The sequence below is a fragment of the Carcharodon carcharias genome, assembly GCF_017639515.1.
Source record: "Carcharodon carcharias isolate sCarCar2 chromosome 24 unlocalized genomic scaffold, sCarCar2.pri SUPER_24_unloc_8, whole genome shotgun sequence".
NCBI classification, from domain to species: Eukaryota; Metazoa; Chordata; class Chondrichthyes; order Lamniformes; family Lamnidae; genus Carcharodon; species Carcharodon carcharias.
Window position 1 is genome coordinate 122,950 of NW_024470621.1, and position 13,612 is coordinate 136,561.

The window sequence follows — 13,612 nt, forward strand, 5'->3', positions numbered from 1 at the left end:
TCTCTCAGTCTCACAAACACACACTATTACTCACACACACACACTCTCAGTCTCACACACACACACTCAGTCACACACACACACTCCCATTCTCACACGCACACCCTCAGTCACACACATACACTCTCAGTCTCACACACACACTCTCAGTCTCACGCACACAATCTCAGTCACACACACGGACTCTCAGTCACTTACACACACACTCTCAGTCTCACACACACACTCTCAGTCTCACACACACAATCTCAGTCTAACACACACACACTCTCAGTCTCACACACACACACACTCAGTCTCACACACAATCTCAGTCTCACACACACACCCTCTCAGTCCCACACACACACTCTCAGTCTCAGACACACGCTCTCAGTCTCACACACACTCTCTCAGTCTCACACACACACTGTCTCAGTCGCACACACACTCTCAGTCTCACACACGCACTCTCAGTCACATACGCACACACTCTCAGTCTCACACACACACTCTCAGTCTCACACACACACAATCGCAGTCTCACACACACACTCTCAGTCTCACACACACACTGTCTCAGTCACACACACACTCTCAGTCTCACACACGCTCTCTCAGTCACATACACACACACTCAGTCTCACAAACACACTCTCAGTCTCACACACACACACTCAGTCTCACACACACAATCTCAGTCTAACACACACACACTCTCAGTCTCACACACACACACACACACTCAGTCTCACACACAATCTCAGTCTCACACACACACTCTCTCAGTCCAACACACACACTCTCAGTCTCAGACACACGCTCTCAGTCTCACACACACACTCTCAGACTCTCACACCAAATCTCAGTCTCACTCACACTCTCTCTCAGTCTCACACACAAACTTTCTCTGTCACACACGCACTTTCTCTGTCACACACACACTCTCTGTCTCACACACACACAATCTCTGTCTCAAACACACACTCTCTGTCTCACTTTCACAATCTCAGTCTCACACACACACACTCCGTCTCACAGACACACACACTCTCAGTCTCACACACGCACTCTCAGACACATATACAAACACTCTCAGTCTCTCACACAAACTCTCAGTCTCACACACTCACTCTCTCAGTCTCACAAACACACACTATCAGTCACACACAAACTCTCTCAGTCTCACACACACACTGTCTCAGTCACACAAACACTCTCAGTCTCACACACACACTGTCAGTCTCACACACACAATCTCAGTCTCACACACACACTCTCAGTCACACACACACTCTCAGTCACACACACAGACTCTCAGTTCCACACTCTCAGTCTCACACACACATTTTCAGTCAAACACTGTCAGTCACACGCACACATACTCACACACTCACACACACACTCTCAGTAAAACACACACTCTCAGTCTCACACACACACTGTCAGTCTCACACACACAATCTCAGTCTCACACACACACTCTCTCAGTCTCACACACACACTCTCAGTCTCACACACGCACTCTCAGTCATATACACACAAAATCTCAGTCTCACACACACACTCTCAGTCTCACACACAAACACTCTCAGTCTCACACACACAATCTCAGTCTCACACACACACTCTCAGTCTCACACACACAGTTTCAGTCACGAACTCTCAGTCACACGCACACATACTCACACACTCACACACACACTCTCAGTCAAACACACACTCTCAGTCTCACACACTCTCAGTCTCAAACGCACACACTCTTAGTCTCACACACACACTCTCAGTCTCACACACGCACTCTCAGTCATATACACACAAAATCTCAGTCTCACACACACACTCTCAGTCTCACACACAAACACTCTCAGTCTCACACACACAATCTCAGTCTCACACACACACTCTCAGTCTCACACACACACTGTCTCAGTCACACACACACTCTCAGTCTCACACACACATACTCTCAGTCTCACACACACACATTCTCAGTCTCACACACACACTCTCTCAGTCTCACACACACACTCTCAGTCACACACACACTCTCAGTCACACACACACACTCTCAGTCCCACACTCACAGTCTCACACACACACTTTCAGTCGCACACTCTCACTTACACGCACACATACTCACACACTCACACACTCACTCTCAGTCAAACAGACACTCTCAGTCTCGCACACACACTGTCAGTCTCACACACACAATCTCAGTCACACACACACTCTCAGTCACACACACACACTCTCATTCACACACTCTCAGAATCACACAACACTTTCAGTCACACACTCTCAGTCACACGCACACATACACTCACACTCACACACACACTCTCAGTCTCACACACACTCTCAGTCTCACACACTCTCAGTCTCAAACACACACACTCTCAGAATCACACACACATTCTCAGTCTCACACACACAATCTCAGTCTCACACACACACACTCTCAGTCTCACACAAACACTCTCACTCACACACAAACTCTCAGTCTCACACGCACATTCAGTCTCACACACACACACTCTCAGTCTCACACACACAATCTCAGTCTAACGCACACACAATCTCAGTCTCACACACACACTCTCTCAGTCCCACACACACACTCTCAGTCTCAGACACACGCTCTCAGTCTCCCACACACACTCTCAGACTCTCACACCCAATCTCAGTCTCACACACACACTCTCTCAGTCTCACACTCACACTTTCTCAGTCACACACGCACTTTCTCTGTCTCACACACACACTCTCTGTCTCACACACACACAATCTCTGTCTCAAACACACACTCTCTGTCTCACTTTCACAATCTCAGTCTCACACACACACACTCAGTCTCACACACACACACACTCTCAGTCTCACACATGCACTCTCAGTCACATATACATACACTCTCAGTCTCTCACACAAACTCTCAGTCTCACACACTCAATCTCTCAGTCTCACAAACACACACTATCAGTCACACACACACACTCTCAGTCTCACACGCACACACTCATTCACACACACACACTCTCATTCTCACACGCACACCCTCAGTCACACACATACACTCTCAGTCTCACACACACACTCTCAGTCTCACGCACACAATCTCAGTCTCACACACAGACTCTCAGTCACTTACACACACACTCTCAGTCTCACACACACACACTCAGTCTCACACACACAATCTCTGTCTCACACACACACTCTCAGTCTCACACACACAATCTCAGTCTCACACACACACTCTCAGTCTCACACACACACTGTCTCAGTCACACACAAACTCTCAGTCTCACACACACACTGTCAGTCTCACACACACTATCTCAGTCTCACACACACACTCTCTCAGTCTCACACACACACTCTCAGTCACACACACACTCTCAGTCACACACACACACTCTCAGTCCCACACTCTCAGTCTCACACACACACTTTCAGTCACACACTCTCAGGCACACGCACACACACTCAGACTCTCACACACACACTCTCATTAAAACACACACTCTCAGTCTCACACACACACTGTCAGTCTCACACACACAATCTCAGTCTCACACACACACTCTTTCAGTCTCACACACACACTCTCAGTCACACACACAATCTCAATCACACACACATACTCTCAGTCACACACTCTCAGAATCACACACACACTTTCAGTCACACACTCTCAGTCACACGCAAACATACACTCACACTCACACACACAATCTCAGTCACACACACCCTCTCAGTCTCACACACTCTCAGTCTCAAACACACACACTCTCAGTCACACACTCTCAGTCTCACACACACACTTTCAGTCACACACTCTCAATCACACGCACACATAATCACACAGTCAAACACACACTCTCAGTCAAACACACACTCTCAGTCTCACACACTCTCAGTCTCAAACGCACACACTCTTAGTCTCACACACACACTCTCAGTCTCACACACACACTCTCAGTCTCACACACACACACTCTCAGTCTCACACAAACACTCTCACTCACACATAAACTCTCAGTCTCACACACACACTCTCAGTCACACACACACTCTCAGTCACACACACACATTCTCAGTCCCACACTCTCATCTCACACACACACTTTCAGTCACACACTCTCAGTCAAACGCACACATACTCACAGACTCAAACACACACTCTCAGTCAAACACACACTCTCAGTCTCACACACACACTGTCAGTCTCACACACACAATCTCAGTCTCACACAAACACTCTCTCAGTCTCACACACACACTCTCAGTCACACACACACTCTCAGTCACACACACACACTCACAGTCACACACTCTCAGAATCACACACACACTTTCAGTCACATACTCTCAGTCACATGCACACATACACTCACATTCACACACACCCTCTCAGTCACACACTCACTCTCAGTCTCACACACACACACTCTCAGTCTCACACTCACACTCTCAGTCTCACACACACTCTCTCAGTCTCACACACACAATCTCAGTCTTGCACACACACTCTCAGTCTCACACACACACTGTCTCAGTCACAGACACACTCGCAGTCACACACACACACTCTCAGTCTCACACACACACTCTCAGTCTCACACACGCTCTCTCAGTCACATACACACACACTCTCAGTCTCACACAAACACTCTCTGTCTCCCACACACACACACTCAGTCTCACACACACAATCTCAGTCTCAGACACACGCTCTCAGTCTCACACACACACTGTCACTCTCACCCACACAATATCAGTCTCACACACACACTCTCAGTCTCACACACACACTTTCTCAGTCACACACGCACTTTCTCTGTCTCACACACACACACTCAGTCTCACACACACACAATCTCTAACTCAAACACACACTCTCTGTCTCACTTTCACAATCTCAGTCTCACACACACACACTCAGTCTCACACACACACACACTCTCAGTCTCACACACGCACTTTCAGTCATATATACACACACTCTCAGTCTCACACACAAACTCTCAGTCTCACACACTCACACTCTCAGTCACACAAACGTACACTATCAGTCACACACACACACTCTCAGTCTCACACACACACACTCAGTCACACACACACACTCTCAATCTCACACACGCACCCTCAGTCTCACACACACACTCTCAGTCTGTCAAACACACACTCTCAGTCACACACACACTCTCAGTCTCGCACACACACTGTCAGTCTCACACACACAGTCTCAGTCACACTCACACTCTCAGTCACACACACACTCTCTCAGTCACAAACTCTCAGTCTCACACACACACTTTCAGTCACACACTCTCAATCACACGCACACATACTCACACAGTCAAACACACACTCTCAGTCAAACACACACTCTCAGTCTCACATACTCTCAGTCTCAAGCACACACACTCTCAGTCTCACACACACACTCTCAGTCTCACACAAACATTCTCAGTCTCACACACACACACTCTCAGTCTCACACAAACACTCTCACTCACACACAAATTCTCAGTCTCACATGCACACTCAGTCTCACACACACACTCTCAGTCTCACACACACAATCTCAGTCTCACCCACACGCTCTGAGTCTCACACACACAAGCTAAGTCTCACACTCACACACTCTCAATCTCACACACACACAAACGCTCAGTCACACACACATTCTCAGTCACACACACACACTCTCAGTCACACACACACAATCTCAGTCTCTCACTCGCACTCTCAGTCTCACTCAAACACACTCAGTCTCACACACACACACACTCAGTCACACACATACGCTCTCAGTCTCACACACAGACACTCTCAGTCTCAAACACACACTCTCAGTCCCACACACACACACTCTCAGTCTCACACAAACACTCTCACTCACACACAAACTCTCAGTCTCACACTCACACTCTCAGTCTCACACACACACTCTCAGTCTCAGTCTCACACACACAATCTCAGTCTCACACACACACTCTCAGTCTCACACACACACTGTCTCAGTCACACACACACTCGCAGTCACACACACACACTCTCAGTCTCACACACACACTCTCAGTCTCACGCACGCACACTCAGTCACATACACACACACTCTCAGTCTCACACAAACACTCTCAGTCTCCCACACACACACACTCAGTCTCACACAGACAATCTCAGTCTCACACACACACTCTCTCAGTCCCACACACACACTCTCAGTCTCAGACACACAATCTCCGTCTCACACACACACTCTCTCAGTCTCACACACACACTTTCTCAGTCACACACGCACTTTCTCTGTCTCACACACACACTCTCTGTCTCACAAACACACAATCTCTGTCTCAAACACACACTCTCTGTCTCACTTTCACAATCTCAGTCTCACACACACACTGAGTCTCACACACACACTCAGTCACACACACACACTCTCATTCTCACACACACACCCTCAGTCTCACACACACGCTCTCAGTCTCACACACACAAACTCTCAGTCACACACACACTCTCAGTCTCACACACACACTGTCAGTCTCACACACACAGTCTCAGTCACACTCACACTCTCAGTCACACACACATACTCTCAGTCACACACTCTCAGTCTCACACACACACTTTCAGTCACACACTCTCAATCACACGCACACATACTCACACAGTCAAACACACACTCTCAGTCAAACACACACTCTCAGTCTCAAACACACACTGTCTGTCTCACACACACAATCTCAGTCTCACACACACACTATCTCAGTCTCACACACACACTCTCAATCACACACACACTCTCAGTCACACACACATACTCTCACTCACACACTCTCAGAATCACACACACACCTTCAGTCACACACTCTCAGTCACAAGCACACATACACTCACACTCACACGCACACACTCTCAGTCACACACACACTCTCAGTCTCACAAACTCTCAGTCTCAAACACACACACTCTCAGTCTCACACACACACTTTCAGTCTCACACACACACTCTCAGTCTCACACACACACACTCTCAGTCTTACACAAAAACTCTCACTCACACAAAAACTCTCAGTCTCACACGCACACTCAGTCTCACACACACACTCTCAGTCTCACACACACAATCTCAGTCTCACCCACACGCTCTGAGTCTCACACACACAAGCTAAGTCTCACACTCACACACTCTCAATCTCACACACACACACACACTCTCAGTCACACACACATTCTCAGTCACACACACACATTCTCAGTAACACACACACAATCTCAGTCTCACACACGCACTCTCAGTCTCACTCACACACTCTCAGTCTCACACACACACACTCTCAGTCTCACACACACACTCTCAGTCTCACACACACACACTCTCAGTCTCACACAAACACTCTCACTCACACACAAACTCTCAGTCTCACACGCAGACTCTTAGTCTCACACACAGAATCTCAGTCTCACACACACACTCTCAGTCTCACACACACACTGTCTCAGTCACACACACACTCTCAGTCTCACACACACACTGTCAGTCTCACACACACACTCTCAGTCTCACAAACGCACTCTCAGTCACATACACACACACTCTCAGTCTCACACACACTCTCTCAGTCTCACACACACAAACACTCAGTCTCACACACACAATCTCAGTCTCACACACACACTCTCTCAGTCCCACACACACACTCTCAGTCTCACACACACACACTCTCAGTCTCACACACACACTCTCAGTCTCACACACACAATCTCAGTCTAACACACACACACTCTCAGTCTCACACACCCACACACTCAGTCTCACACACAATCTCAGTCTCACACACACACACTCTCAGTCCCACACACACACTCTCAGTCTCAGACACACGCTCTCAGTCTCACACACACTCTCTCAGTCTCACACACACACTGTCTCAGTCGCACACACACTCTCAGTCTCACACATGCACTCTCAGTCACATACGCACACACTCTCAGTCTCACACACACTCAGTCTCACACACACACAATCGCAGTCTCAGATACACACTCTCAGTCTCACACACACACTGTCTCAGTCACACACACACTCTCAGTCTCACACACGCTCTCTCAGTCACATACACACACACTCAGTCTCACAAACACACTCTCAGTCTCACACACACACACACTCAGTCTCACACACACAATCTCAGTCTAACACACACACACTCTCAGTCTCACACACACACACACACTCAGTCTCACACACAATCTCAGTCTCACACACACACTCTCTCAGTCCAACACACACACTCTCAGTCTCAGACACACGCTCTCAGTCTCACACACACACTCTCAGACTCTCACACCCAATCTCAGTCTCACTCACACTCTCTCTCAGTCTCACACACAAACATTCTCTGTCACACACGCACTTTCTCTGTCACACACACACTCTCTGTCTCACACACACACAATCTCTGTCTCAAACACACACTCTCTGTCTCACTTTCACAATCTCAGTCTCACACACACACACTCCGTCTCACAGACACACACACTCTCAGTCTCACACACGCACTCTCAGTCACATATACAAACACTCTCAGTCTCTCACACAAACTCTCAGTCTTACACACTCACTCTCTCAGTCTCACAAACACACACTATCAGTCACACACACACACTCTCAGTCTCACACACACACTGTCTCAGTCACACAAACACTCTCAGTCTCACACACACACTGTCAGTCTCACACACACAATCTCAGTCTCACACACACACTCTCTCAGTCTCACACACACACTCTCAGTCACACACACACTCTCCGTCACACACACAGACTCTCAGTTCCACACTCTCAGTCTCACACACACATTTTCAGTCAAACACTGTCAGTCACACGCACACATACTCACACACTCACACACACACTCTCAGTAAAACACACACTCTCAGTCTCACACACACACTGTCAGTCTCACACACACAATCTCAGTCTCACACACACACTCTCTGTCTCACAAACACACAATCTCTGTCTCAAACACACACTCTCTGTCTCACTTTCACAATCTCAGTCTCACACACACACTGAGTCTCACACACACACTCAGTCACACACACACTCTCATTCTCACACACACACCCTCAGTCTCACACACACGCTCTCAGTCTCACACACACAAACTCTCAGTCACACACACACTCTCAGTCTCACACACACACTGTCAGTCTCACACACACAGTCTCAGTCACACTCACACTCTCAGTCACACACACACACTCTCAGTCACACACTCTCAGTCTCACACACACACTTTCAGTCACACACTCTCAATCACACGCACACATACTCACACAGTCAAACACACACTCTCAGTCAAACACACACTCTCAGTCTCAAACACACACTGTCTGTCTCACACACACAATCTCAGTCTCACACACACACTATCTCAGTCTCACACACACACTCTCAATCACACACACACTCTCAGTCACACACACATACTCTCACTCACACACTCTCAGAATCACACACACACCTTCAGTCACACACTCTCAGTCACAAGCACACATACACTCACACTCACACGCACACACTCTCAGTCACACACACACTCTCAGTCTCACAAACTCTCAGTCTCAAACACACACACTCTCAGTCTCACACACACACTTTCAGTCTCACACACACACTCTCAGTCTCACACACACACACTCTCAGTCTTACACAAAAACTCTCACTCACACAAAAACTCTCAGTCTCACACGCACACTCAGTCTCACACACACACTCTCAGTCTCACACACACAATCTCAGTCTCACCCACACGCTCTGAGTCTCACACACACAAGCTAAGTCTCACACTCACACACTCTCAATCTCACACACACACACACACTCTCAGTCACACACACATTCTCAGTCACACACACACATTCTCAGTAACACACACACAATCTCAGTCTCACACACGCACTCTCAGTCTCACTCACACACTCTCAGTATCACACACACACACTCTCAGTCTCACACACACACTCTCAGTCTCACACACACACACTCTCAGTCTCACACAAACACTCTCACTCACACACAAACTCTCAGTCTCACACGCAGACTCTCAGTCTCACACACAGAATCTCAGTCTCACACACACACTCTCAGTCTCACACACACACTGTCTCAGTCACACACACACTCTCAGTCTCACACACACACTGTCAGTCTCACACACACACTCTCAGTCTCACAAACGCACTCTCAGTCACATACACACACACTCTCAGTCTCACACACACTCTCTCAGTCTCACACACACAAACACTCAGTCTCACACACACAATCTCAGTCTCACACACACACTCTCTCAGTCCCACACACACACTCTCAGTCTCACACACACACACTCTCAGTCTCACACACACACTCTCAGTCTCACACACACACTCTCAGTCTAACACACACACACTCTCAGTCTCACACACCCACACACTCAGTCTCACACACAATCTCAGTCTCACACACACACACTCTCAGTCCCACACACACACTCTCAGTCTCAGACACACGCTCTCAGTCTCACACACACTCTCTCAGTCTCACACACACACTGTCTCAGTCGCACACACACTCTCAGTCTCACACATGCACTCTCAGTCACATACGCACACACTCTCAGTCTCACACACACTCAGTCTCACACACACACAATCGCAGTCTCAGATACACACACACTCAGTCTCACAAACACACTCTCAGTCTCACACACACACACACTCAGTCTCACACACACAATCTCAGTCTAACACACACACACTCTCAGTCTCACACACACACACACACTCAGTCTCACACACAATCTCAGTCTCACACACACACTCTCTCAGTCCAACACACACACTCTCAGTCTCAGACACACGCTCTCAGTCTCACACACACACTCTCAGACTCTCACACCCAATCTCAGTCTCACTCACACTCTCTCTCAGTCTCACACACAAACATTCTCTGTCACACACGCTCTTTCTCTGTCACACACACACTCTCTGTCTCACACACACACAATCTCTGTCTCAAACACACACTCTCTGTCTCACTTTCACAATCTCAGTCTCACACACACACACTCCGTCTCACAGACACACACACTCTCAGTCTCACACACGCACTCTCAGTCACATATACAAACACTCTCAGTCTCTCACACAAACTCTCAGTCTTACACACTCACTCTCTCAGTCTCACAAACACACACTATCAGTCACACACACACACTCTCAGTCTCACACACACACTGTCTCAGTCACACAAACACTCTCAGTCTCACACACACACTGTCAGTCTCACACACACAATCTCAGTCTCACACACACACTCTCTCAGTCTCACACACACACTCTCAGTCACACACACACTCTCCGTCACACACACAGACTCTCAGTTCCACACTCTCAGTCTCACACACACATTTTCAGTCAAACACTGTCAGTCACACGCACACATACTCACACACTCACACACACACTCTCAGTAAAACACACACTCTCAGTCTCACACACACACTGTCAGTCTCACACACACAATCTCAGTCTCACACACACACTCTCTCAGTCTCACACACACACTCTCAGTCTCACACACGCATTCTCAGTCATATACACACACAATCTCAGTCTCACACACACACTCTCAGTCTCACACACAAACACTCTCAGTCTCACAAACACAATCTCAGTCTCACACACACACTCTCAGTCTCACACACACACTGTCTCAGTCACACACACACTCTCAGTCTCACACACACATACTCTCAGTCTCACACACACACATTCTCAGTCTCACACACACACTCTCTCAGTCTCACACACACACTCTCAGTCACACACACTCTCAGTCACACACACACACTCTCAGTCCCACACTCTCAGTCTCACACACACACTTTCAGTCACACACTCTCAGTCACACGCACACATACTCACACACTCACACACTCACTCTCAGTCAAACACATACTCTCAGTCTCGCACACACACTGTCAGTCTCACACACACAATCTCAGTCTCACACACACACGCTCTCAGTCTCACACACACACGCTCTCAGTCTCACACACACACTCTCAGTCACACACACACTCTCAGTCACACACACACACTCTCATTCACACACTCTCAGAATCACACAACACTTTCAGTCACACACTCTCAGTCACACGCACACATACACTCACACTCACACACACACTCTCAGTCTCACACACACTCTCAGTCTCACACGCACATTCAGTCTCACACACACACACGCTCAGTCTCACACACACAATCTCAGTCTAACACACACACAATCTCAGTCTCACACACACACTCTCTCAGTCCCACACACACACTCTCAGTCACACGCACACATACTCACACACTCACACACTCACTCTCAGTCAAACACACACTCTCAGTCTCACGCACACACTGTCAGTCTCACACACACAATCTCAGTCTCACACACACACGCTCTCAGTCTCACCCACACACTCTCAGTCACACACACACTCTCAGTCACACACACACACTCTCAGTCCCACACTCTCAGAATCACACAACACTTTCAGTCACAAACTCTCAGTCACACGCACACATACACTCACACTCAGACACACACTCTCAGTCACACACACACTCTCAGTCTCACACACTCTCAGTCTCAAACACACACACTCTCAGTCTCACACACACATTCTCTGTCTCACACACAATCTCAGACTCACACACACACACTCTCAGTCTCACACAAACACTCTCACTCACACACAAACTCTCAGTCTCACACGCACATTCAGTCTCACACACACACACTCTCAGTCTCACACACACAATCTCAGTCTAACACACACACACTCTCAGTCTCACACACACACACACTCAGTCTCAGACACACGCTCTCAGTCTCCCACACACACACTCAGACTCTCACACCCAATCTCAGTCTCACACACACACTCTCTCAGTCTCACACACACACTTTCTCAGTCACACACGCACTTTCTCTGTCTCACACACACACTCTCTTTCTCACACACACACAACGTCTGTCTCAAACACACACTCTCTGTCTCACTTTCACATTCTCAGTCTCACACACACACACTCAGTCTCACACACACACACACTCTCAGTCTCACACATGCACTCTCAGTCACATATACACACACTCTCAGTCTCTCACACAAACTCTCAGTCTCACACACTCAATCTCTCAGTCTCACAAACACACACTATCAGTCACACACACACACTCTCAGTCTCACACGCACACACTCATTCACACACACACACTCTCATTCTCACATGCACACCCTCAGACACACACATACACTCTCAGTCTCACACACACACTCTCAGTCTCACGCACACAATCTCAGTCTCACACACGGACTCTCAGTCACTTACACACACACTCTCAGTCTCACACACACACACTCAGTCTCACACACACAATCTCTGTCTCACACACACACTCTCAGTCTCACACACACAATCTCAGTCTCACACACACACTCTCAGTCTCACACACACACTGTCTCAGTCACACACACACTCTCAGTCTCACACACAC